General features: G+C 49.2%; 1 protein-coding gene across 7 annotated transcripts in view; it reads right to left on the reverse strand.

The window, feature by feature from the left end:
- The window catches only part of C5H1orf159 (chromosome 5 C1orf159 homolog), a 33,683-nt gene extending 13,549 nt beyond the window's left edge, over nucleotides 1-20,134 (reverse strand). The window contains exons 1-3 of one of the 7 annotated variants that reach the window (XM_049110465.1): nucleotides 18,044-18,334; nucleotides 17,825-17,878; nucleotides 11,637-12,922 (exon numbers count right to left, since the gene is read on the reverse strand). The gene's annotated coding sequence lies outside the window, so the exon portion shown is untranslated. Of the gene's footprint in view, nucleotides 1-11,636; nucleotides 12,923-17,824; nucleotides 17,879-18,043; nucleotides 18,335-19,986 lie in introns of those variants that run through there. The other 6 variants (XM_035715921.2, XM_035715923.2, XM_035715926.2 and 3 more) reach the window with 6 other exon arrangements.
- Between the last annotated feature and the right edge of the window lie 3,143 nt (nucleotides 20,135-23,277).

Raw genomic sequence — 23,277 nt, forward strand, 5'->3', positions numbered from 1 at the left:
GATATATAACGTTGCCTTTACCCAACCACCTGCTGACTGGACTGTTTCTGGATTTTAGTGGCTATGAATAAAGCTGCTGTAGACATTTTTGTGCATGTCTTTGTATGACATTTGTTTTAATTTCTCTTGGGTCAAGGTAAGTGTGTATTTACCTTTCTAACCTGCCGATCTGTCTCCCATGCTGGTGGTACCACCACATGCTCTCACCAGCACTTGGCTTTGTGTCAGTGGGTGTGTGGTAATAGCTCACCGTTGCTTTAATTTGCATTTCCCTGATGGCTAATGATGGTTCTTGGCACTCAAGTGTTTGTTTTCTTCAATTATTTGCCCATTTTGTTTAACTGGCTTTCTATTATGAGTTGTAATAGTTCTTCACATGTTCTTTATCAGATATACGTATGTTCAGGGATGCCTGGGTGGCTCAGTAGTTAAAGCGTCTGTCTTTGGTTCAGGGTATGATCCTGGAGACCTGGGATCGAGTCCCACATCAGGCTCCCTGCATGGAGCCTGCTTCTCCCTCTGCCTGTGTCTCTGCCTCTCTGTCTCTCTCTGTGTCTCTCATGAATAAATAAGTAAAATCTTAAGAAAATAATAAATAAGAAGAAAATCAACTGAGTGTATATGTGTGGGTCTATTTCTAGACTTTCTCTTCTGCTCCATTCATCTCTGTGTCCATCCTTCACCAACACCACAGTCTCAATAACTAAAGCTTTACTGAAATCTTGAAAAACAGGTCATATAAGCTTTGCTTTGTTCAATAGCTCTGTCAAGTCCAGGTTATGTGCATTTCCGTATTTTAGAATCACTTTGTCAGTTGCTACAAAAAAGCCTGCTGGAATTTTGGCTGGGATAATCAACACTTTAATAATACTGAGTCTTCCAATCTATGAATGTGCTCACTTCCCATTTCTTCGAGTTTTCTTTTCAGCTGTCTTCTAAAGTTTGTGGTGCAGAGGTGGTCCTAAGCAGAAGAAGGTTCTGGACAAGCCAGTCCTCTACATGAGCTCGGACTACTTAACAAATAAGTTTTTAAACTTATTACTAAATATTTTATTTTTTGTATTATTGCAAATAGAACTGAATTTCTTATTTCATTTTTTAATAGTTTGCTGTCAGTACATAAAAATACAGTTAAAATCTGTCCCTCAGCCTTGGTTTCTGAAATCTTACTAAATTCACTTGATAGTTCTAGCACTTTTTATAAATTTCTTAGGATATCCTACATAAATGATGTCCTCTGCAAATAAAAACAGCTTTACTTTTTTAGTTTTTTTGAAACATGTTTTAGGGTACGGCACTTGATCTATATTAAAGAATGTACAATATGCGCGTAGTAGGAATTTGTATTCTGGTTTTTTTTTTGTTTTGTTTTAAGATTTTATTTATTCATGAGAGACACAGAGAGGGAGAGAGGAAGAGAGGCAGAGACATAGGCAGTCGGAGAAGCAGGCTCCATGCAGGGAGCCTGATGTGGGACTCGATCCTGGGACTCCAGGATCATGCCCTAGGCCGAAGGCAGGTGCTAAACCGCTGAGCCACCCAGGGATCCCTGTATTCTGGTTTTGATGAGTGTAGCTTTCTATAAATAGCAATTAGGTCATGATGTCTGAAAGCAGTGTTCAGATCCTCTTTGTCTTTACTAATTTCTTTTGGGTTTTTGTTCCAATATTTGGTGAGAGCAAGAGACGTTAAAATCTTTTACTATGGGATGCTTGGGTGGCTCAGTGATGGAGCATCTGCCTTTGGCTCAGGTCGTGATCCAGGGGTCCTGGGATTGAGTCCTGCATCAGGATCCCCATGGGGAGCCTGCTTCTCCCTCTGCCTATATCTCTGCCTCTCTCTCTCTGTGTCTCTTCATGAGTAAATAAATAAAATCGTTATAAAAAAGAGAGAGAGAGAGAGAGAGAGAGAACTAAAAAAATCAGTAAAGGAAATAAAATGAACTTTCAAAAACTGGATTCACCTGAAAGGAGGAAAGGAAGAACAAAGAACAGATGGGAAAAACAATTCAAACACCAAGATATTTCAATTTAATTTGAGTTTAGATTTAAACTCATATACTCTAATAACTGCATTAAGTATAAATGGACTAAATACTCAATTAAAAAGTAAAGATTAACATCTCTAATCATTAGGGATGTAGCAAATATACTACTTTGTGCCATGAGGTGGAAAAACAGAAATAACAACTGTTGACTAGGATGTGGAGAAACTGGAACCCTTGTCCATTGCTGGTGGGAATGTAAAATGGTGTAGCCACCCACTGTAGAAGGCCACTGTAGAAAACAGTATAGCAGTTTCTCAAAAAATTAAACACCAAATTACCATATGATCCAGGAATTTCACTTCTGATTATATACTCAAAAGAACTGAAAACAGGGTCTTAGAGAGATATTTGCACATGGATGTTCATAGCAACATTATTCACTGCAGCCAAAAAGACAGAAGCACCCCCGTGTCCATGAACAGATGAATGAAAACAAAATGTGGCATATACACACAACGGAGTATTATTCAGACTTTGAAAAAAGGGAAGTCCTGACATATGCTACAACAGGGATGAACCTGGAGGACACTATGCTAAGTGAAGTAAGTCAGACACAAAAAGACAGGTACTGTATAATTCCACTTATATGAGGCACTTGGAACAGTCAAATTTAAGTGGCAGAAAGTAGGATGGTGAGTGCCAGGGGCTGGAGAGAAGTAAGAATGAGGAGTTAGTGTTTAATGTAGAGAGAGTTTCAGTTTGGGAAGATGAGAAAGTTCTGGAGATGGATGGTAGTGAGTGTTGTACAACAATATAAATATACTTAATGCCACAGACTATACACTTAAGAATGGTTAATATGGTAAATTTTATATTATGTATATTTTACCATGATAAAAAATCTGGAAAAAATAAAATTACAAAATATATATAAGTACCTCAATAAATGGTAGTTATTATAGTTATCAAAAATGTAAAAATAGGGATCCCTGGTGGCGCAGCGGTTTGGCGCCTGCCTTTGGCCCAGGGCGTGATCCTGGAGACCCGGGATCGAATCCCACATCGGGCTCCCGGTGCATGGAGCCTGCTTCTCCCTCTGCCTGTGTCTCTGCCTCTCTCTCTCTCTCTCTGTAACTATCATAAATAAATAAAAATTAAAAAAAAAAAAAAAGTAAAAATTGTCATATTGAATAAAAAGATCCAATAATATGTTCTTTGTAAGAAACAAGCTTAAAAGATAAAGACAGATTAAAAGCACATGATGGAAAGGCTAGTCCACTTAATACTGAATATAAGAACACTTGTGTAGATATAGTGGTATCAGACAAAGTAGACTTCAAGAACAGTACTGCCTTAGAAAAAAAAGAAGGATCTTTTACAATGATAACAGAGTAAGTTCATCAAGAAGATAAGACTATTTTAAATGTGTAGGCACTTAATAAAAGGCTTCCAAATACATAAAGAATATGTTGACAGGACAAAAAGGAAAAAGACAATCCACAACCATGATTGAGACTTTAATATCCCTCTTTCAATAATTGATTGATCAAGTAGACAACGAAATTAGTAAGGATATAAAAGATTTGGGTAAAATTATCAATTAACTGACAATTGTAGAATATGACACTCAACAAATTCTCTCTCTGTGTGTCTCATGAATAAATAAATAAATAAAATCTTAAAAAAAATAAATCAAAAGTTGGATCTTTGAAAAGATCAACATCACTGATCATCGGGGAAATGCAAATCAAAACCACAATGATACATCACCTTATACCTGTCAGGATGGCTAGAATCAAAGACAAGAAATAACAGGTGTTGGCAAGGATGTAGAGAAAGGGGAACCTTCATGCACTGTTTGTGGGAATGCAAACCGGTACAGCCACTCTGGAAAACAGTATGGAGCTTCACCAAAAAATTAAAAATAGAAATACCATATGATCCAGTAATTCCACTACTGGGTACTTACCCAAAGAAAACAAGAACACTAATTCAAAAAGGTATATGCACCCCCATGTTTATTGCAGCACTATTTACAATAGCCAAGATATGGAAGCACCCAAGTCCATCCATAGATGAGAGGATAAGGAAGATGTGATATATCTGTACAATGATCTATTACTCAGCCATAAAAAAGAACAAGATCTTGACATTTGCAACAACATGGATGGACCAAGATGGTACAAAGCTAAGTGAAATAAGTTGGACAGAAAAAGACAAATACCATATAATTTTACTCATGATGTGGAATTTAAGAAACAAAACAAATGAAGAAACAAAGAAAAAAGGGACAAACAAATTTAGACTTTTAAATACAGAGAACACATCGGTGGTAGTCAGAGGGGAAGTGGTAGGGGACTAGGTAAAATAGATTAAGGGGATTAAGAGGTACAAACTTCCGGTTACAAAATAAATAAATGCCAGGGATGGGAAGTACAGCATGGAGATATAGTCAATATCTGTGGAGTGTTGTACGGTGACAGATAAGGACTACACTGATTGTGGTGAGCACTGAGTAATGTAAGGGATTGTTGAGCCACTATGTTTCACCCCTGAAACTAATATAACACTGCATGTTAATTATACTTCAATAAACATAAGTAAATGAGGGGCACCTTGGTGGCTCAGTGGTTGAGAGGCTGCCTTTGGCTCAGGTCATGATCCTGGGGTCCTGGGATTCCCGTCCCCCCGCCCCCATTGGGCTCTCTGAAGGGAGCCTGCTTCTCCCTCTGCCTGTGTCTCTGCCTTTCTCTGTGTCTCTCATGAATAAATAAATAAAATCTTTAAAAAAATAAGTAAATAAAATTGATAAATCTCAAGCAAGAATAATCAAGAAGAAAATATCAACACAAATTATATCAGAAATGAAAAAGGAGACACCACTATAAATTCTACAAACATGGCAGGATAATCAGTCAATATTATAACAACTTTAAGCCAATAAATTCAACAACTTAGATGAAATGGTCTAGTTTATTTAAGACACAAATTACCAAAAATGATACAAAATGAAGCAGAAAATATGAATAGCCTTATAGCCATTAAAGAAATTGAATTCACAATTTAAAAACTCTCCATAAAGAAAACAACAAACTCAGTGTCACTGGTGAAGTCTATCAACATTTAAGGAAGAAATACCAGTATTATACACAGTCCTTCAGAAAACAGACTAGGAGGGAACATGTCCCAACTCACTTACAAGGACAGAAAGCAAGACTCAAAAGACAGACAAGTATAATCCTCTAACAGAATCCAGATAAGGACATTACAAGGAACAAAATACAGACTCATATCCTTCATGAACATCAATCCAAAAACTCAAACAAAATATTAGCAAATTGTATACAGTAACAAATGAAAAAGATGATAGAACATGACCAAAGGAGCTTCTTTCAGGAACACAACATTGGCTTACCATACAAAAACCAGTTACTGTACTCTACCACCTTAATAGATTAAAGGAGAAAAACAATCACATGTATGAGCTTTTCAGTAGAACGCAAAACAAGCATTTGACACAATTTCAGGCTTATTTATAATAAAAACTCTCAGCAAACTTAAAATAGAAGGAAATAACACCCAAACCTGATAAAAGACACCTATAAAAAAAAAAACAAACAAACCTATAACTAACATCACATTAACAGTGAAATAGTGGACATTTCCCCCTTCAGTCTTTAGACTGAAGAAATCAAGGATGTCCAATCTTAGTACTTCTATTTGGTGTTGTCCTGTAGGTGCCAATGCAATAAGGAGAGAAAATCAAGAAACTGTCTCTGTGCAGGTGGCATGACTTTTCCATTTACATGGAAAGCCCTAAGAAATCTACAGATAAAAGCTAGTATAATTTATAAGTGGATTTAGCAATGTTCCAAGAATATAAGGTCAATATACAAATGAATTGTTATTTCTATATACCAGCAACAACTAATTGGAAAATGAAACTTAAATAAATAAATATCATTTACAGGCATTCAAAATCATAATTTGCTGGGGCACCTCGATGGCTCAGTAGGTTAATGATCTGCTTTCAGCTCAGGTCATGATCCCACACTGGGCTTCCTGCTCAGCAGGGAGTCTGCTTCTCTGTCTTCCTCTCCCTCTGCGATCTCTCTTGCTCTCTCTCTAATAAATAAATAAAATCTTTAAAAAAAACATTATTTGCTAGTTCCTGGGGATAAATTTATTTTAAAATACGTAAGACCTCTATCCTGAAAACTATAAAACACTGCTGAAATTCAAGATCTAAATAAGGGAAAGATATACCATAATGGCATATATTATATACGCCATTTTATAGTAATGGAAATACCCATTAATCCATGTCAGTGTTTTAGAGAATTCAACATTATTAAGATGTAAATTGTCTCCACATGTTCTTATACTTCACACAATACTAATCAAAATTACAAAAGCCTTTTATTTGAGGAATTCACAAGCTGATTCTTTTTTTTCACAAGCTTATTCTAATATTTATAAGACAATGCTTAGAACCTAGATGAACCAAAGCAGTTTTTAAAAAGAAGATGGAGGATTTACATGATCTTACTTGAAGACTTACAATCACAGGACAGTTGGATTGGTGAGAATATAAACAGACCCATGTAACAAAACAGAGAATCCAGAAATAACACAGTCAGGTGATTTTTGACAGAGGCCAAAGCAATTCAATGGAGGAAAATAGAGTAGGATCCATTTTCAACAAATGGTTCCAGACAAGTGGCTATTCACATGGAATAAAAACTGGACCTACATTCAAATCATATGAAAAGATTAGAGATGGACCATGAAGCTAAATGTGAAAACAGATTCTATAAAGCTTCTAGAAGAAAATACAGGAGGATATCTTGGTGACTTGGTTAGGCGAAGACTTTTAGAAATGACACAGAAAGCACGAATTTAAAAAGAAAACCAATTGGGATCCCTGGGTGGCGCAGCGGTTTGGCGCCTGCCTTTGGCCCAGGGCGTGATCCTGGACACCCGGGATCGAATCCCACGTCGGGCTCCCAGTGCATGGAGCCTGCTTCTCCCTCTGCCTATGTCTCTGCCTCTCTCTCTTTCTCTCTCTGTGACTATCATAGATAAATAAAAATTTGAAAAAAATAAAAACATAAAAAAAAATAAAAAGAAAACCAATTCATAAATTAAATTTTATCAATACTAAAAACTTCTCATCAAAATATACCATTATGGTGGATATGAGACTATGCATTTGTCAAAATCCATAGAAGCATGTATCACAGAGAATAAAGTTTAACGTATGCAAAAAAAAATGAAACAGAATGTCAAGGATCGCAAGACGGAATAGATTGTGACCATCGACTGACTGTGTTACAAATGTAGGACAATCCCACACTGAAGGGGATGGGAACCAGGAACTGATCTCAGTGTCTCTGGAAAATGGTACTTGCCTGAGAGGTAAGATAAGAAGAACCACACATGAGCACTGTACTTGAGTTGGTAAATTTGTCTCTTGTGGGGGCAGAATGTGGGTGAACAATTCTGAAAGAGCTTTAATGTGCACACTGGGGCTGGGCTGGACACCTCATCTAAGGTGGATGGCAGGGGGCACCTGGGTGGTGCTCTTGGTTAAGCGACCAATTCCTGACTTTGGCTCAGGTCGTGATCTCAGGGCCCCGGAATTCAGGCCTGTGCATGGAGCCTGCTTGGGATTCTCTCTCTCCCTCCGCCCCCTCCCCCACTCTCTCAGGAAGGAAGAAAAGAAAAGGAAAAAAAAAAGGGATGGTGGAGGGTGGGAGCCAGGTTCTCACAGGAAGGTTACAAATAAGCTGGGTACAGATACACACAGATAACCGACCCCAGATCATCTAGCCCTGCCCACCAGGAGGGCTCCAGGCAGTGACCCCAGCAGCAATGCACAGAATCAGTGCCCAGATCTGGGCTTCTACACACCGTCCTGCAATATAAGAAGCCAGGGCTCCCTGGAGAGTTGCCCCTGGAGCACCTGGTAGTGCCAGCAAGTAAGGAAGTGCCCCCAAAACAAACAAATGGAAGGGCTCCCCACCGCCAAGTGGGAATGATGCGAGTGGCAGACCAGCGCAGTACTGGATCCTACCCAAAGTGTACAACAAACATCCAGGAGTCCCGATTGACAGAAGGAAACAAGTGATAAGTCAACGTACGGGGAGACAGAAATGCTCCCCACAGAAATCCAAATCATACGGTGGCTCCCCACCCCAACCTCCCTGGAGGGCAACTGTCTCACTGAGTGGCTCCCAAAGAAGACAAAAGGGACAGGGAGACACTTGGCAGACACCACCTGGACCAGGTGACCAGGCTAACGTGTCCCGAGCTGTCCTACAGATGCCAACTACCCACTAATGGGATATGACAAGAGGGCCACCTCACCTCTGGGGTGTTCTTTCCCAAACCCCAACCCCACTCTCAGCACCAGAAAGCACAGCAAACCCCAAATGAGGGACCCCACACCTGTGCAGTCCTCCCCAAAACTGTCGAGGTCATGAAAGAGTAAGAGAGAAACACCAGCACATCCCAGAGGGGACAGAGGGGCCATGACACTCAGCATAGTGTGGGACATAGAGAGGAACATTGGGGAACGGAGTGGAATCCGAAGGCTGGAGTGTGAGCAACAGGAACAGCCCCACTGATTCTTAGTTTTGACAAATGCACTGTGGTTACCTAAAGGTCGGTATAAGGGAGAACTGGCTGTCTTTGCCACTTTTCTGTAAATCTAATATTATTCCAAAAATTTTTAAGTGAATTTTTAAAATATACCATTAGTAAAATGAATAAGCAAGTCAAAGAATGGGAGATAATAGTTGCAATATGTATCTGACAAGCTGTGTACCCAGAAGATATAAATGGCTTTTACAACTTGATCATTGTAAAAAAGGCCAAAGACTTGATCAGACATTTCAGAAAAGAGGTATGAATCATAATAAGCAGGTGGAAAAGCGCTCAGCATCACTAAGCTCAAGGAAATGCAAATTAAAGCCACCATGAAACATTGCTCTGCTTATGAGACCCATAGGGAGTGTCACTCCCAGGGATTTTCTCAAGAAAAAGGAAAGCAAACCCACAAAATGTGTACAAGAATGTCCATAACCTCCTCAGTCATACTAACCAAACCCCAAAAAACCACACCAAGTGCCATCACAGGGCAGATAAGCGCACTGTGGTGCAACCTAGGAGTGCCAACACTGCAACACCCAGGGTCTGGAGGAAAGACCCCAAAGTGCCGGGAGATTCAAGGGATTCAGGAGTGGGCAGCCCAGGTGGCGCAGCGGTTTAGCGCCGCCTGCAGCCCAGGGTGTGATCCTGGAGACCCTGGATGGAGTCCCACGTCAGGCTTTCTGTATGATGCCTGCTTGTGTCTCTGCCTCTCTCTGTCTCTATAAATAAATAAAGTCTTTAAAAAAAAAGAGAGAGAGATTCAGGAGTGCCTGGCACAGGCCCCTTTGAGCCTTGCGGGTGGTACTCTCAAACTGTGCCACGGCCCTTCCCTAAGCCTGTGAGCAGATTTCTCTCTTCTCATTAAGGCACTAATCCCACCACACGGCTCACCCCCCACGACCTCATCGAACCCTAACCACTGCCCAAAGGCCCCACCTTCAAACACCAAAACACTGGGAGTTAGGGCCCCAGCATATGGATTTGGGGACATGACCATCCAGCCCACAACACAGGGGACCCTTTCAGGGATGACAGAAATGTTTTCTATCACATACAGTGTGCAGGTCACCCAGCTTTGTCAAAACTGGTCAAAGTGGACCTGTGCATTTCACTGCATGTGAATTACACCTCGATAACTAACTGAATAGATGTGATTCATTTTGAAAAATCGTAGTGGAGCCAAAAAGTTAAATGATTGGGTAAAAATATTTCTATGTGGTAATGAAAAATTTGGTGAAATTTTAAAGTGTACTATATGTTCTCTCACAACTCATTTTTCCTTAGGAGACTTGGTTTCAGCGAAGAAATAAAGCCTCCAGGTTGCTGTGATTCCAAACTAGCAATGCATCAGGGTTAACTGGGTGGAATTATTTGTGGTCAGTCAGTAAGGGGTTAGTGCTGACAGGACAACTTTGTAAACAGGCACTGCAGCCAGAAGCCTGGCCTGAATGACCACACAAATATCTGCTGCAGCTGTCCCCCAGCCTCCAAGGGCTGTGGCCAGACAGGAGGGGGGCGGATGGGTGGTCACCAGCTCCGGGGTCTGATGCACTGACGGCAGCCGACACAGGCCCACTGGACCTCCTCCCATCAGAGTAGGTACTGCTGGTTGTCTTCTCAGCAAGCAAAGGAAGCCAACACAGAATATGACTGAGGGAAAAATAAGAACTCACTTTTCTATCTGAAAATCCTATCTCATGCTGTAATGGAAAATAAAGGCTGTGGTCGATCTGAATGGACATAAAGGAAACATTCCCATCTGCTGACACTATGGCAGATGCTAAGGGCAGCACGCAGGCGCCCACTGACCACCATTCTGTGAGGGGTGTGGACCCCCCCCCCCCAAGGTACCCCAGGGCTCTGCCTGCTGGAAAAGCACTCAAAGGCATTCTCAGCCTCAGGACGTGGAATTCTCAGAGCTATGGGGACTAGAGTCATTCTTCAAATGAGTTAGATGATAAATCACAGCATACTTTGGAGTACAAGAGTAAGGGAGGGGTTGGGAGGTGCCTCTGGGGTCCTGCCTGTGGACTAGCCCACTCAGGCGATCCCCAGCAGGACATCGGTTTGCTCTCCTTTGGGGAGAGTTTACTAGCACAGGCGTGGGGTGTGCACATGCTAGGAAAACTTCCTGATAATTCAGATTTTATTTCCTTCTAGGAACTTCTGCAAACAATGTAGCCATCATGATTCTGGCTGAACACAGTCCAGCGGCTCTTAGCTGGGAGTGGGAACCGGATGATCCAGGTGGGCTATTAAAGCTCCCCACCACCACCACCCCGCACCTGGACCACCTGCACCCGCCCTTCCGGGGCTGCCCCGGGTTCAAAACCACCGGGAGACGAAGACCCAGCTCAGCCCTCTCCGTGTAGTGTAGTAATACTCAGAAAAACACAGAACAAAAAACGGGGCCAAGTTTGACACCCTCGAATTTAATAGGATGAAGCGGGTTAAGAATTGTCACAAGAACAGTTTTTGGGGGGAGAAACTGCATTTACCAAAATGCTACTCCTTGAAATCCTTGAAAAGCCGTATCCAAGTGTATCCAAACGACCTAGTCTTAAATTATCCTTGAATTAACATATCAAATTGTGGTGACTACACGCTCCCGGAAAACCGACGTTGAGGCTCAGCCTTGATTATTTCGCGGCCACAAACGGACGAAGAACCCAGCAGCCTCAAGGGACAGTGCCAGCCTAGAAAGGGCTCCAGGGCGGCCTCCCACCCCGCCCCGGTTCCACGACTCCGGGGGCGGGGACCCTAAGTCCAGCTACCCACCGGCTCTCTTGGCGGACGGCACCTGCAGGAGGCTCGGAGCCCGAGGGGAGCCGGATCCCCGCGGACCTTTGTCCGGGTTCCTCGCCCCGCGCCGCGCCCAGACCGCCCGATCCCAGGGTCCGCACCCCAAGGCCACCCCCCGCCCCCGTCCCCGGTCCGCCCCGGGTCCGCCCCCGGCCCCTGCAGCCCGCGCGCCCGCCCCCAGCCCCTCACTCACCCCGGCGCCCTTCGCGTTCCTCTTTCGTACCCCCCGCCCTCCAGGCGGCCGCGCCGCGCCCCCTGGGATTTGTAGTCTCTCTGCCGTCTCAACTCCGGTACCAGGCAGCGCGACTCCCCATCTCAAACTACAACTCCCGGCGATCACCTCGAGAGCTCCCTCTCTCCAGATGGGTTCCGGCACTGGGTTCTCGCGAGGTCGTGGGAGGCGCGCGCGGAGCAACCTAGGAAGTGTAGTCTAGGGCGCCTAGGTCCTCATAGTTGGGCCCCAGACCGAGCTGAGAAAGAGGGGAAGAACTACACTCCCCAAGAGTCCTCGCGCGCCGGCCATCTTTGGCGTTGCTAGGAGACCGGGAAGCCCGGGGAGGAGGGCCCGCAGGTGGCTGCGCGTGGTCCGCCGGGGTCTGTGCCGGGAATCAGCGGCGGCGCGGGGCCGGAGAGGACGTGCGGGGTCGCTGGGGCTTCGGCCAATGTCTGCCTTAGCGGAGGCTACCTGGAGGAGAAGACCGCCAGTCTGTTCCCGAGGCGACGACGCTGAACAAACACTATTGGTTTTAGAGTATAGAAAGCTCCGGTCTGGGCTGAGGCTGGACGCGAGGACGGAGGACAGGAGTGACGTCACACAACCGAGGTCACGTGCCGGGTCCAGGCCAGGTGACGTCACCTCAGCCGCGGGCCAGCAGAGGCTCCTTCGGGGGAGTGAAGACGTTGTCCCCTGGGAGGCCTTCTGTAGCGGGCGCTCCGGGCGTCCCCGCGCCCTTGCAGACGCCCAAGTCCTGACCAGAAGCCAGCGCCGGGCCCAGGAAGGAATCTTTGTTCGGGCTGACAGGACCGGTTCTGCCGCTCGGAAGACCTCAGGCAGCCTCTCAAGGGGCGGGGGCGGGTCCTATCCTACCTGCCGGCACCCGCCCCTCCCCCCCGGGCTGACCACACCCCCTAGCGTGTCCGGCTTGTTCAGACCCTCCTGATGCTGGGGTTGGTCCCCCGGGTGGCAACACACCGTCCAGGGCACGGGGGCGCCTCCAGGGGGTGTCGTGGCCAAGAAACAGGGCTGCAGGTGAGCAGAGACCTGGGGTCCCCATTGCCCGGCCGGCAAGACCCGGGTGTGACCTGGGGTTTCTCTGAGCCGGCGCGCCACCCCACAGCCCCGAGGACTCACGGATGGCGAGGGGGCTGTCCATGGGGTCTGTGTGGGTGATTGACCTGTACAGCATCCCAGAAGGATGACACCGAGGCCGCGAGGCCGGGGGCGTTTCCCCAAGTGTGTTCTCAGGCTCTGCTGCGGAGCTGCCCCAGGAAAAAAAGAACAGTTGTGAGCATCCTGCAGCACTCACAGGTTTTCCATTACTTAATGACTCTCATGTGTGCTAATAAAAGGGTTTGGAGCTTGTCAGCCTACCCCTCGGGGGCTTCTGTGGGTCACAGGCCTGGCAGTCAGGTGGGAGGCCAGTGTTCCAGGAAGACTGGGGGACAGGGCCGATGGAGCTGGCTGGGGAAGCTGCCGTAGGAAGGTGGCCACAGGCTGTTCCCACTAGGCCCAGCAATGGGCTTCCACCTTTCTGTCCATTCTGGGCCTGATTGATTCCAAGCTGGGGGGCAAGATGAGGCCTAGGGAAGGCCTGAACCCTTCTAGCAGGAGCCCCCATCATTGCCAGTCCCCACAGGTGCTCCCAGGAGTGACAGGATAGAGCTCAGGGCTGACCATTTCTATCTGCCCCCACCGCCTCAGCTCATCTCCTAAATTCAGCCCCTGCCACATCCACCTCCCAGCTTGAGCCTCCTCCCCAGCCTTCCTGGGCATCCCTTGGCGGCGGTCATGTCCTCCACGTGTCCTGTCATGGCCTAGACCTTGCTGTTCAAGTATCTCCTGTCCTCTCCCTCATTCAGGCATCCAGGGAGGTTTTCTCCCGATGTAGGGGCTGGGCTGCCCTAGACTGGTTTCCTCGTTGCCAAGCAACTGCCTGGTGGTGCACACCTGCACCCCCTCCAGTGCCACTCCTCTTGTGTAAGCAGGCAGAGAAAGCCCAGCAAGACCTGTGAAGCTGTTGTCAGAGTGACGGCACCCAGGTAAATGTTCTGAAGGTCAGTGGCACCCTGTGGCCCAGAAAAGGCCAAGAGAGATGTTCTTGGGACATTCTAAGTAACCCCATGAGCTAGAATGGTGCCAAGAAGATGAAAGAATACAAGATTTTATTAGGTTAAGTGCATAATACAAGGACATCTCTTAAGAAGCCCATTAAGTTACAATTCCCTAGACTAAAACAAAAAATATATCTAGTTAACTATCTTAAGAGCCACAGAAATGCAAAATCTCATTCAGCAATTGTGTGTGGTATACTCCTGTAGGCCAACACACAATAGGACATGGGCTGGTGCCCATAGAAACCCACAGTGGTCAGGGAGTGGATCCCACAGAAATCTCGAGGTCAGCGGCACCACCTTGGCCCGCTGGGCTGGCTGTGTCCCTGCATGGACACCTCTCTACCCTGCAGAGATTTCAAATTCAGTATGGGGAAGGTTGGGAGAGTCAAAAAGCCATACCCGAACATTTGTGGCATTCAAGTGGAATCAGGACACATTCTGTGTTTGTAAAGCAGAAGAGAACTCTTCCTATGAGAGGGTTAGTGTTGCCATTGTTCATATGCCAGTGTTCATAAGAGGAAACTTCTTAGACTTGGTATTGTAAAATGAAACCCAACTAACGTACAGTGTTGGAAAAGTTAAGAGACACTTTGGAATAATTTAAGACAACTTGGATGAATCTCATTGGCATTTGCTCGGTGAAAAAAATCCAGTCCAATATGCTGTATGGTTCTGCTTACCTAATATTCCTGAAATGACTGAGTTATAGAGGTGGAGAGCTGACAACAGTGGTTGCCAGGGGATAGGGATGGTGGGGGTGACCAGAAGGGGAGCAGGATGGGCCTCTGGGGGTGGAGCAGGCTGCATCTTGATTGCAGGGTGGTCACAAGCATCATACGTGGCATAAAATAATAGAATAAACATACTGTGTGCCAGTGTCCCTCCCCAGTAGAGACTATTGCTGTGCCAGCTCCTCAGGAGCCTCCCTGGTGAAATCTGAAACTGGCCCCCAATGAGGAGGGCAAGAGAGCCTGAAGAAAGGAGCAGGATGCTCCAGGCTGGGAGGTGAGGGTCTGATAAACAGAGGAACTTACAGCTGAGGCTGATCTTGGGCAGCAGCAAGACGAGCAGATCCCCCCCACACCAGGCATCAGATCTCCAAAGCTTGTGCAGAGGCCTTACCTGGGCCCAGTCAAGCCCAGCCTACTAGCACTAGCATCTGAAAGCCATGTCCTGGAGCCGCCTCTGGGAGCAGGGAGGCAAGTGGAAGCCACATCTGGAATGGGGGTGAAGGAGGAGCCTCAAGGATATGGATTCTCTACAGTGACAGGCACCTCGTCTTTAGGAAGATCTTACTGGCTGGGAACCTGAGTAGCGGGCACGTGGGACTCTGGAAGCTCTGCTCCTCCACCTTCCCTGCAGCTTGGCTCCCACCTCTGGGCTTTGGTTTCTGTCCTGTGTCCTGTCTTCACCCTCCTCATGCCCAGCTTTTTCCTATAACGTGGCTGTTTAGACAAAGGGGACCTGCAGCTTCTGAGAGAAGAAACCGTCTTTGAACTGCCAACGGAGCCCCTGACGAGCCACACTCTCTTGAGCCAGGATTGCCCCAGAGAAGCGTTAGCAAAACAGCCAGCTTCCCATCTGAGGCCTTTCTGAGGTTGCTTCAGGAAGGCAGGTTCCTGGGCCAGTCTAAGTTCCCTGCTCCTCCCAGCGCCCCAGCTCCCTCGAGAGAGTGTTCTCTGCGGTGACCAGGAAGGTGGGAAGGTGCTCTAACCCTGGCACAGCTGTTGAGGGACATATGTGGATGTAAGCAGGCTCAGGACCCTCAGCACACCTGATGTCCCTGTCCACGCCCATCTGCAGGAACATCTGCACAGCACAGGGAGCAGGTGAAGGTTGTTAGCTCTTTCCAAACAGCCTAATGCTGGGGGAGGCTCAATTTTCAGCAAATTGATTGCCTGCAATTAGAAGGAGGCCTTAATTGCCATGTTTACAGCTCCCCCAACCCAGTCCTCAACAGGCCCATTTCCCTAGGCTGTGGGGTGCATGGTGGACATCTGAGGCCCAGCAGGAAGCCCAGCTGGATGCCCCAGGCTTCCCTACCCCAGCCTTGCCTTTCAGCTGTGTAAGGGGAGGCCCTGCTGGGACATTCACTGCTCAGGGACCACCAGCAGGCCTGGCACCTGCAGCAGGAACCCAGCACATAGCCCCCCAGGACCCTAGGGCTACAAGGATGCAGTGTGAATACCTGGCACCTGGCAAAGCACAAAAAGCAGCCTTGAGTCAGCCACAAGGCTGAGTGGGAATGGGGCCTGGAGGATGCTGGCTTCATGGACACGGTGCCTGCCAGGCTGAGCCCTGGGCCCCAAATGCTCCTTGCTCACAGCTGAAAGCCAAAGAGCATTTCAACCTTTGCTGGAATGTCCTCAGAACTCCAAAGAACCAGCCTTACAGGGAAGCCAATACTCTGTTTGTTATTAGCAAATCTCTGTAGCACCTGTCCCACTTGGTGGACTATTGAGGTCACGCTACCTTCAGGGCTCGGCCACCCCCTAGCTGAGGCCTGGGCACGTTGCAGGAAATTGCCCTGGTGACCTCAATCCTGCAGGGCCTCGCCTTGCCACCTGCTGTGGGGCTGAAAGGGGACCCCTTCCTCCCTTTGGGCTGAGGTAACTTTACCCTTGAACAGTGGGATCCTGTGGCCTGCTCAGGTCAGCCCCTTTCCCAGGGAGGCACGTTCTCAGGCCGGCCTGCAGGTGGCGCCCCTGTCTGATGGGCGGCCAGCCCCGACACTGGCCCAGGTGGTTCTGCTGTACTGGCGACAATCCAGACCCTTTCTCAGGGAGGTGCTGGCTTCTCAGACCTGAATGTTGGTCCCTCCACACTGAAGCACGTCGGAGTGATCTTGAGGTTGGCGCTGAGACAGCCCCTTCCCAGCAGAGAGGACGGGAGCCTTCCTTAACCCTCTCACACTCCGTGCCTCCAGGCAAATCATGGGACCCCCAGCTCCCCAAACCTTCGCCAGCACCTCAGAGGAGACCTGGCGGCTATCACACCTCCCTCTGCACTGAGCACCTCTGCGCTCTCATTTTCTTTTTCTTTCCTTTTTTTTTTTTTTTAATATTTATTCATGAGAAAGAGAGACAGAAGCAGAGATATAAAGGGAGAAGCAGGCTCCTTGCAGGGAGCCCAGTGGGGTATATATACAAAGAAAGATCTGCCGTAAAGAATTTGCGCCCAACCGTGGAGGCTGAGAAGTCCTGAGATCTGCACTTGTCAAGGTGGAGACCCAGAAAGCTGAAGTTTTAGCTCAGGCCAAGCGTAGAGAAGGAGAGGACAGACATCCCTGTTTGAAGGCCATCAGGCGGGAGAGATGGCCTCCTGGTGGGGGAAGGTTGGCCTTTGTGTTCTATTCAGCCTCTCCATGAATCAGATGAGGCCCACCTTCACGGACAGGACTCTCCAATTCACACACTAATCTCATCCAAATCACCGTCACAGAAACACCTGGAATAATGTTTGACCACATAGCTGAGGCCCCTTGTGGCCCAGCCAAGGTGATACAAAATCAGCCCAGACACTGGTTTGCCTTGGAGACTCAGCCAAGTTCAAGATGCCGCGGTGATTTAAGTGAAAAACAGATGGAATGGCCCCAGACATGGAGCTGTTCTTATGGAAATTAAGTTTAATGCTTGAAAAGACCACGTAAGGATGACATGTGGCAACATTTCTGTGGAACAAGGTGCTGTCAGACAATAGGTGTCCAGGACTGCAGCGTGCACATTGGTTCCTAGGGTCTCTGAAGAGAAGGCCTGTCCCCATGAGGGTAATGTGTGCTCATGCGTTTGTATGAATTAAGTTAAAGTCCTCCCACTTTATATTCTGAACCAACCAGTCACCAGTTCACCAGTAAACACAAGCAAATCCATAAATGGGATGAATGACTTCCAGGAAAAAACAAAACCAAAACTGAGTGGGCAATGATCCTGATTGGTGGCTGTTGCAACTCCAAGCACCTAAGGCTGGCCACCTGTGATCTGCCTAGGCATCCCACTGCGAGGCACCTGTCCCCCATGCCACCCCTCCCCTGGCCAACTCCGGACTCACCTCAAGGTGGATGCAATGCGACAGAGGTGGGCAGCAGCTCTTTCCAGACTGGCTCTGAAAAGGCCACAGCTTGTCTCAGGGCTCTCTTCAGGACTGCCTGCCCTGGGGGACACCAGCCCTCATGGGCAGCCCCGTGGGAGCCCCCAGTCACACTCTGACACCCACACTGCAGGGACAGCTGCCCCGGGGCCCTGAGCCTCAGAAAGAGATGACAAATACCTGTCATTTCCACCTACAACAGGTGGGGTCTCTTGTTACGCAGCAAGAAGTCCTATAAATTCTACAGCCTTGGGGATTGCCCTCTGGTATGGATGATGGCTTCCTGTCACCTCACGTTCCCCAGATTTCCCTCTGCCTCTGTTCTGGTCAGTCCCTTTGCTGGCCTCGCCTGATGCGGAGTTGGCTGAGGGGTGAGCTCTTCTTCTGCCCTGGATGGGGAGGCCGGGAATGTGGCGTGCCAACAGGCCTGCATCCCCGCACTCCCTTGGCTGCCCCGGCCCATACACGGCTGCCACCAGATGCTCTGACTTTAGGCCCATTTAATGCTTAACCCTGAGCACAAGCCCCACCCTGGGTAAATATTTATTTGGCAACGGAGGGCTCACAGGACAAAGGCCACAAGAAGCTTCTCAGAGCTGTGGCAGCAGTACGTGAGCAAACCGCCGCAAATGGTGGCCTGGGTGGGGACAGAGGGAGGGTGGGATGGTTCTGGAGGATTTGGGGTTTCATGGGATATGAAGCAGGGGCCATGCCGAGGGGTGCTTGGACACCATGTCCTGCGCAGGATGCGTGGCGGGGTCATGGGCACTGAGGGCGTGTCCTGGAGCAGAGTCCCTGTGTGCTGACGATATGATGGTGGAAACAAAGGGGCCAAGGGGACCCACAGCCCTGGAGCCTCACCGTGTGCGGCTGTGGTCTGCACAGATGCCTAAGGCTGGCTCTTGGGGGAGTACTGCCTCCCCCGCCCCAGAACTCAAGAGTGGTGGTAAGGGTGTAGTAGGCTGTGTGGTCAGAGTCCCTGGGGACCCTGCAGGCCTCTCCTCGGAGGGGCTGTTGTCACAGAGGTGTGTCCTCTGGGAACCCTGGCCATGTGGACTGTGCTCTCCCTGACCCCCTAAGGATTTTGGGGAGGGGCATGCAGTCCAGACCTCATTCCCCTCTGCTGTCTGGGTACCTAGAGGCCTGACTCATCCCTCTGGGGAGCTGGGCCCTCCAGGGACTGAGGAGCCTGGTCCCAGCTGCCGGAAGATCCCCTGGCTCCCAGTCCAAGTACAAAGTTCACAGCCACCTTCCAGTTAGCAAAAGCCCATTCCAGACCCGAGACCTCTCCCTTAGACACCACGGCACTCACCCCGCAGTCCTGTTTGTGAGAAGGGTGGAACATGGCTGGTGCTGGGGGAGGAGGCAGAGGGCACAGCTGAGGAGGGGCGGGAGAGGCCCCACAGCTCTGGCTGAGAGCCAGGACCCTCAGCCACCCCAGAGTGTTGGCCTGCAGGGTAGTCCTGTGGTCCCCAGGGAGAGCATTGAGGGAGGCATGGGGCCTGCCCCTCCGGGGGGACCCCAGGATGTGGCCAACCTCCAGAGCTTGGGGCCAATTCTTAGTCCCGGCTCCCAGGCCAGCCTTGGGATGAGCAGCTCGGCCTCCCCGTGGCTCACCTGTCAGGTGACGCAAACCCACATCCTGGCTCCCCTGGGCACTAGCCCTCTGAACTGGTCCCTAGAATTCTAATCAGAAACAAGAGATGAGGTGCTTGCCTGACCTCACAGAAGCTGTCTTAAGCAAACCCTGCCACAGACGGGTAATATTATGACACCAAGCTGTGTCTGGTGAGTGCATAATAACAAAAAGGGAGAAAAGACAGTGTGGCCTTGAATGGGAAAAGCATAATTGGCTTTTAGCCTATACTTGTATTAATGTGTAGGAAAAGTTTATAAGGAAGCGCACCAACATGTCGGTGATGTACCTGTGAGATGTGGATCTGCCCTGGTGGTGACTTCCTTCGAACAGTTGTATGTATTTTCCACCGAGTGACTACTTCACCATCAGGGAAAACCCACCCATGTGCTGGTGTGTGCTGTGCGGTGCGCACCCAACACGTGCTTGCCTGCAGTGAGGCTCCCAGCTCGGTGTGCTGGGGACCCATCTGTGCCCGGTGACCCACCTCCACCGCCAGGCTCATGCCAAGGGGGCCCCGTCCATACGCGTGGGAATCGCTGGCCACTCTCAGGAGCCGGTGCTGCCTGCCCGGGACCTGCACGTTCCCTCCTGCTTGTCTGGCTGAGCTCAGGGGCTGGGCTGACTCTAAGGAGGACTCGTGTTGAACCTGATCTGTCCTGCTATTTGTCTGGTTCTGGGGGCGGCTCATGGCTGGGAGCAGCTTGTTCCCTTCCTGCTCCCACAGCTGACCACCTTGCTGCTGAAGGCCCGCCCGCAGGTATCCCTGGGGCAGAGGGCAGCAAGCATCGCACTCACCTGCTTGTCCTGGCACCGGAGTGGGTGGTGCGCATCAGGTGCCTTCCTGTTTATTCACCAGAGTCAGAGCTGCATTATTGCCCGTCCAGCCCACGGGCTCCATGAGGTCATGCTTCATCCTGAGGGAAATGCTCCTTCATTGGCTCCCAGTGCATCACAAGGGTCCTGCCCATCTTGGGAAGAGTGGATAGTGGTCAGCTGAGAGCCTTTGGCCTTTCGAGGGCCCAGAAACCCGTCACGCCAAGCATGGCTCCGCCTGGCTGGTTTGGTCCTTGCAGCTGCCCCAGCCTGTGGATTCTCATGGTTCTGACCCTATGGCCAAGCCCAGGCACCCTGAACTGCAGACAGCCTGGGGCCTGGGCAGGCTTTCCAGCCAAAGGCTGGACCTGCCCCTCCACCACCTCGCTGACACATGTCCAGGCACACACATGTGCACACACACACTGAGACAGACCCTCTCCGAGGCAGTCCTCCTGGGCCCTGACTGTGTGTCACCACCACACATGCTGGTGGGTGTTGGAGGGCCACCCCCAATGTCCCTGAACGTCGCATGGGCTGAAAGAGCCTCACATTGGTACTGCCCTCCTCTCCTCTGGAGGTTTGCGAGGTCCCCGCAAGCAGAGGCAATGATCCCAGAGGCACAGGATAGAAAGCTGATGTGGACAGCTGGTCACAAGGTAGAGACTGATGTGAGGGCTGGCTCTGGCACCTGACCCTGCTCCCAGGCCTCAGGGCAGGCCCAGTGCCCTCCCTCCCCCACCCCTTGGTGCTTGGTCCTGCACACTCACGATCTCCCTGGCTCCTTGGCCATCTGGGGACTGGTCGGGGTTCCAGCACAACTTCTATCAGACCCTCTCTGGGCTGGGCCTGCTGGTCACCCCCATTGTCAGACCTGCTCCCAGGGAAGCATGGTCCCCTGGCCTGTTTGCTGTCCCCACTTATCACTCCTGCCAGCCCTGGGAACATGTCTTTTGCCAACCGCGTACATTGTGGCTTCCCCATCTATCCAGCCCTCAGCCCCAGCCAGTCAGCAAAGGTCCCACCCCCAGTGCCACCTGCCCCCCGAAGTAGCTATTTCCCCTGCTATACCTGTACCCTAGCCACACCTGCCTTCCCTGGACAGAAGTTTCCCCCCAAAGTCACACCTGTACCCCTAAACTGTAGGGGGTACAGGTGTGGCTGTACCTGCTTTATCCCCCCCACCCAATCCACTGCATCCACCTTCCCTCCAGGGCCATCTCCCTTGCTGAGAACACTTTCTGAGGCCCTCACCCCGGCTTCCTTTTCTTTGCTCCATCTGCATGTTGCCCTGTGATGAAAGCCCCCCATCTCCCAAGACCTGGTCTGTGTCCTTTACTGATTACAGCCTTGGTGCCTGGTCAGAGCTCGTGGGTCCCATTCCAGGGGTGGCCGGGGTCCCTTCTGCTCCTCTGTCCTTTGGGTGGTCTTAGTGCTGAAGCATCATTGGGCTTCCCTAAGGTTTCCTAATTTGATAGCAATGAACACACACCCTAGCGTGCACCCCATTTGGCTTATGCTTTTTACGTGTTCCTAAGAGTGCTGAGCTGACACCCAGAGCAGTTTTATTATTTGAATAAACTTTAACTCATAGGCACTTGATGCCTTGGTGTTTCTCAAACACTTGGTGCTCAATATTTTCCCAAGCGTGGCCTCCTGCAGGTGGTTCCCTCGTGAAAAGGAACTATCACAGGAGCTGAAGGTTCTAACTTGTCAGTTCTTCAAATGTCTTAGGTATATACGGTGAGCTCTTTTTCTGTTGTGTCTTCCCTTGGAAAGGATGGGATTCGTTCCCTGCACATGATGATGTGTTTTCTGAAATGTTTCTGCTCCCTTTGCTAGAGTCTCTGTCTGAGACATACACAAACAGATGTCGTTAGAACCCACACCTTACAACACCTGCCATCACTCACCCACCATGGACCCCATTGATGGTCCCCCACCTTCCAAGGGGGCTCATGATGCCCCCAGGATGTGAGGGAAGGGGCCTTCCCCTGTGCCCACCCCCAGGACCCGGCCTAGGGAATGCAGGCAGCAGAGAGGCCTCCCGATGTGTGGGGAAGCCTGCTGTTCAGGCTGTGGTATTTGGAGCCTGCTGTGACTCCTGTGCGCTGCCCCTCCTCCCAAGATGGGGAAAGTCCCCAAGGAGGTCAGGGCAGAGGAAGGTGAGGCCACTGTGCTGACCCATGGGGTGAGGATGCAGGCAGCTTTCAGCACAGAGACCCCCTCTGGAACTAACCCAATGGAGTGGTGTATTAAAAATAACACACCATGACCGAATGAGTTTCATCACAGAAATCCAAGGCTGGTTTGATAGATTAACACAAGGAGAAAAGTGTGATCAGCTCAAGTGATGCAGTAAAAGTTCTTAATAAATCTTACAACCAACCCATTTGTGATTTTAAAGATACCTCTTAGCAAAGTGTCCACACGCTGAAACCTCGAAGCTGACGTCATAGGACCTGTGGAAGCCTCCAACCCATTCTCTTTAAGACCTGGGTCAGGTCAGGGTGCCCCATGGCCCGGCACAGCCTCACATGGTCCTGGAGACCTTCTCCATAGGGTGAGGAAAAATCAGCGAGGGGCATGGCATCTGGATATGAGAAGAGACAAAAACTGATGTTATTTGCAGAAGATCTGGATCATCCATCTAGAAAAACAAAGAGAATTGATGGGTAAACTCTTAGAACAAGAGCCCAATGAGAGCGCTGGATGAAAAACTAACCTACAAAAGCCAGTAACATTACCTTGAAGACATTATGTTGAGTGAAATTGGCTGTCACAAAAAGACAAACACCGTGTGGCTTCACTTACATGAGAAAACTGGACTGGTCAAGTCATACAGAGAGTGGATGGTGGCACGCAGGTTGGGGCGGGCATGAATGTTCATGGGACAGAGTTGGCTCGGGAACGCAGAAAGTTCTGGACATGGACATGGGGATGGCTGCACAGCGGTATGAAT

Source organism: Canis lupus, chromosome 5, assembly GCF_003254725.2.
Source record: "Canis lupus dingo isolate Sandy chromosome 5, ASM325472v2, whole genome shotgun sequence".
NCBI classification, from domain to species: Eukaryota; Metazoa; Chordata; class Mammalia; order Carnivora; family Canidae; genus Canis; species Canis lupus.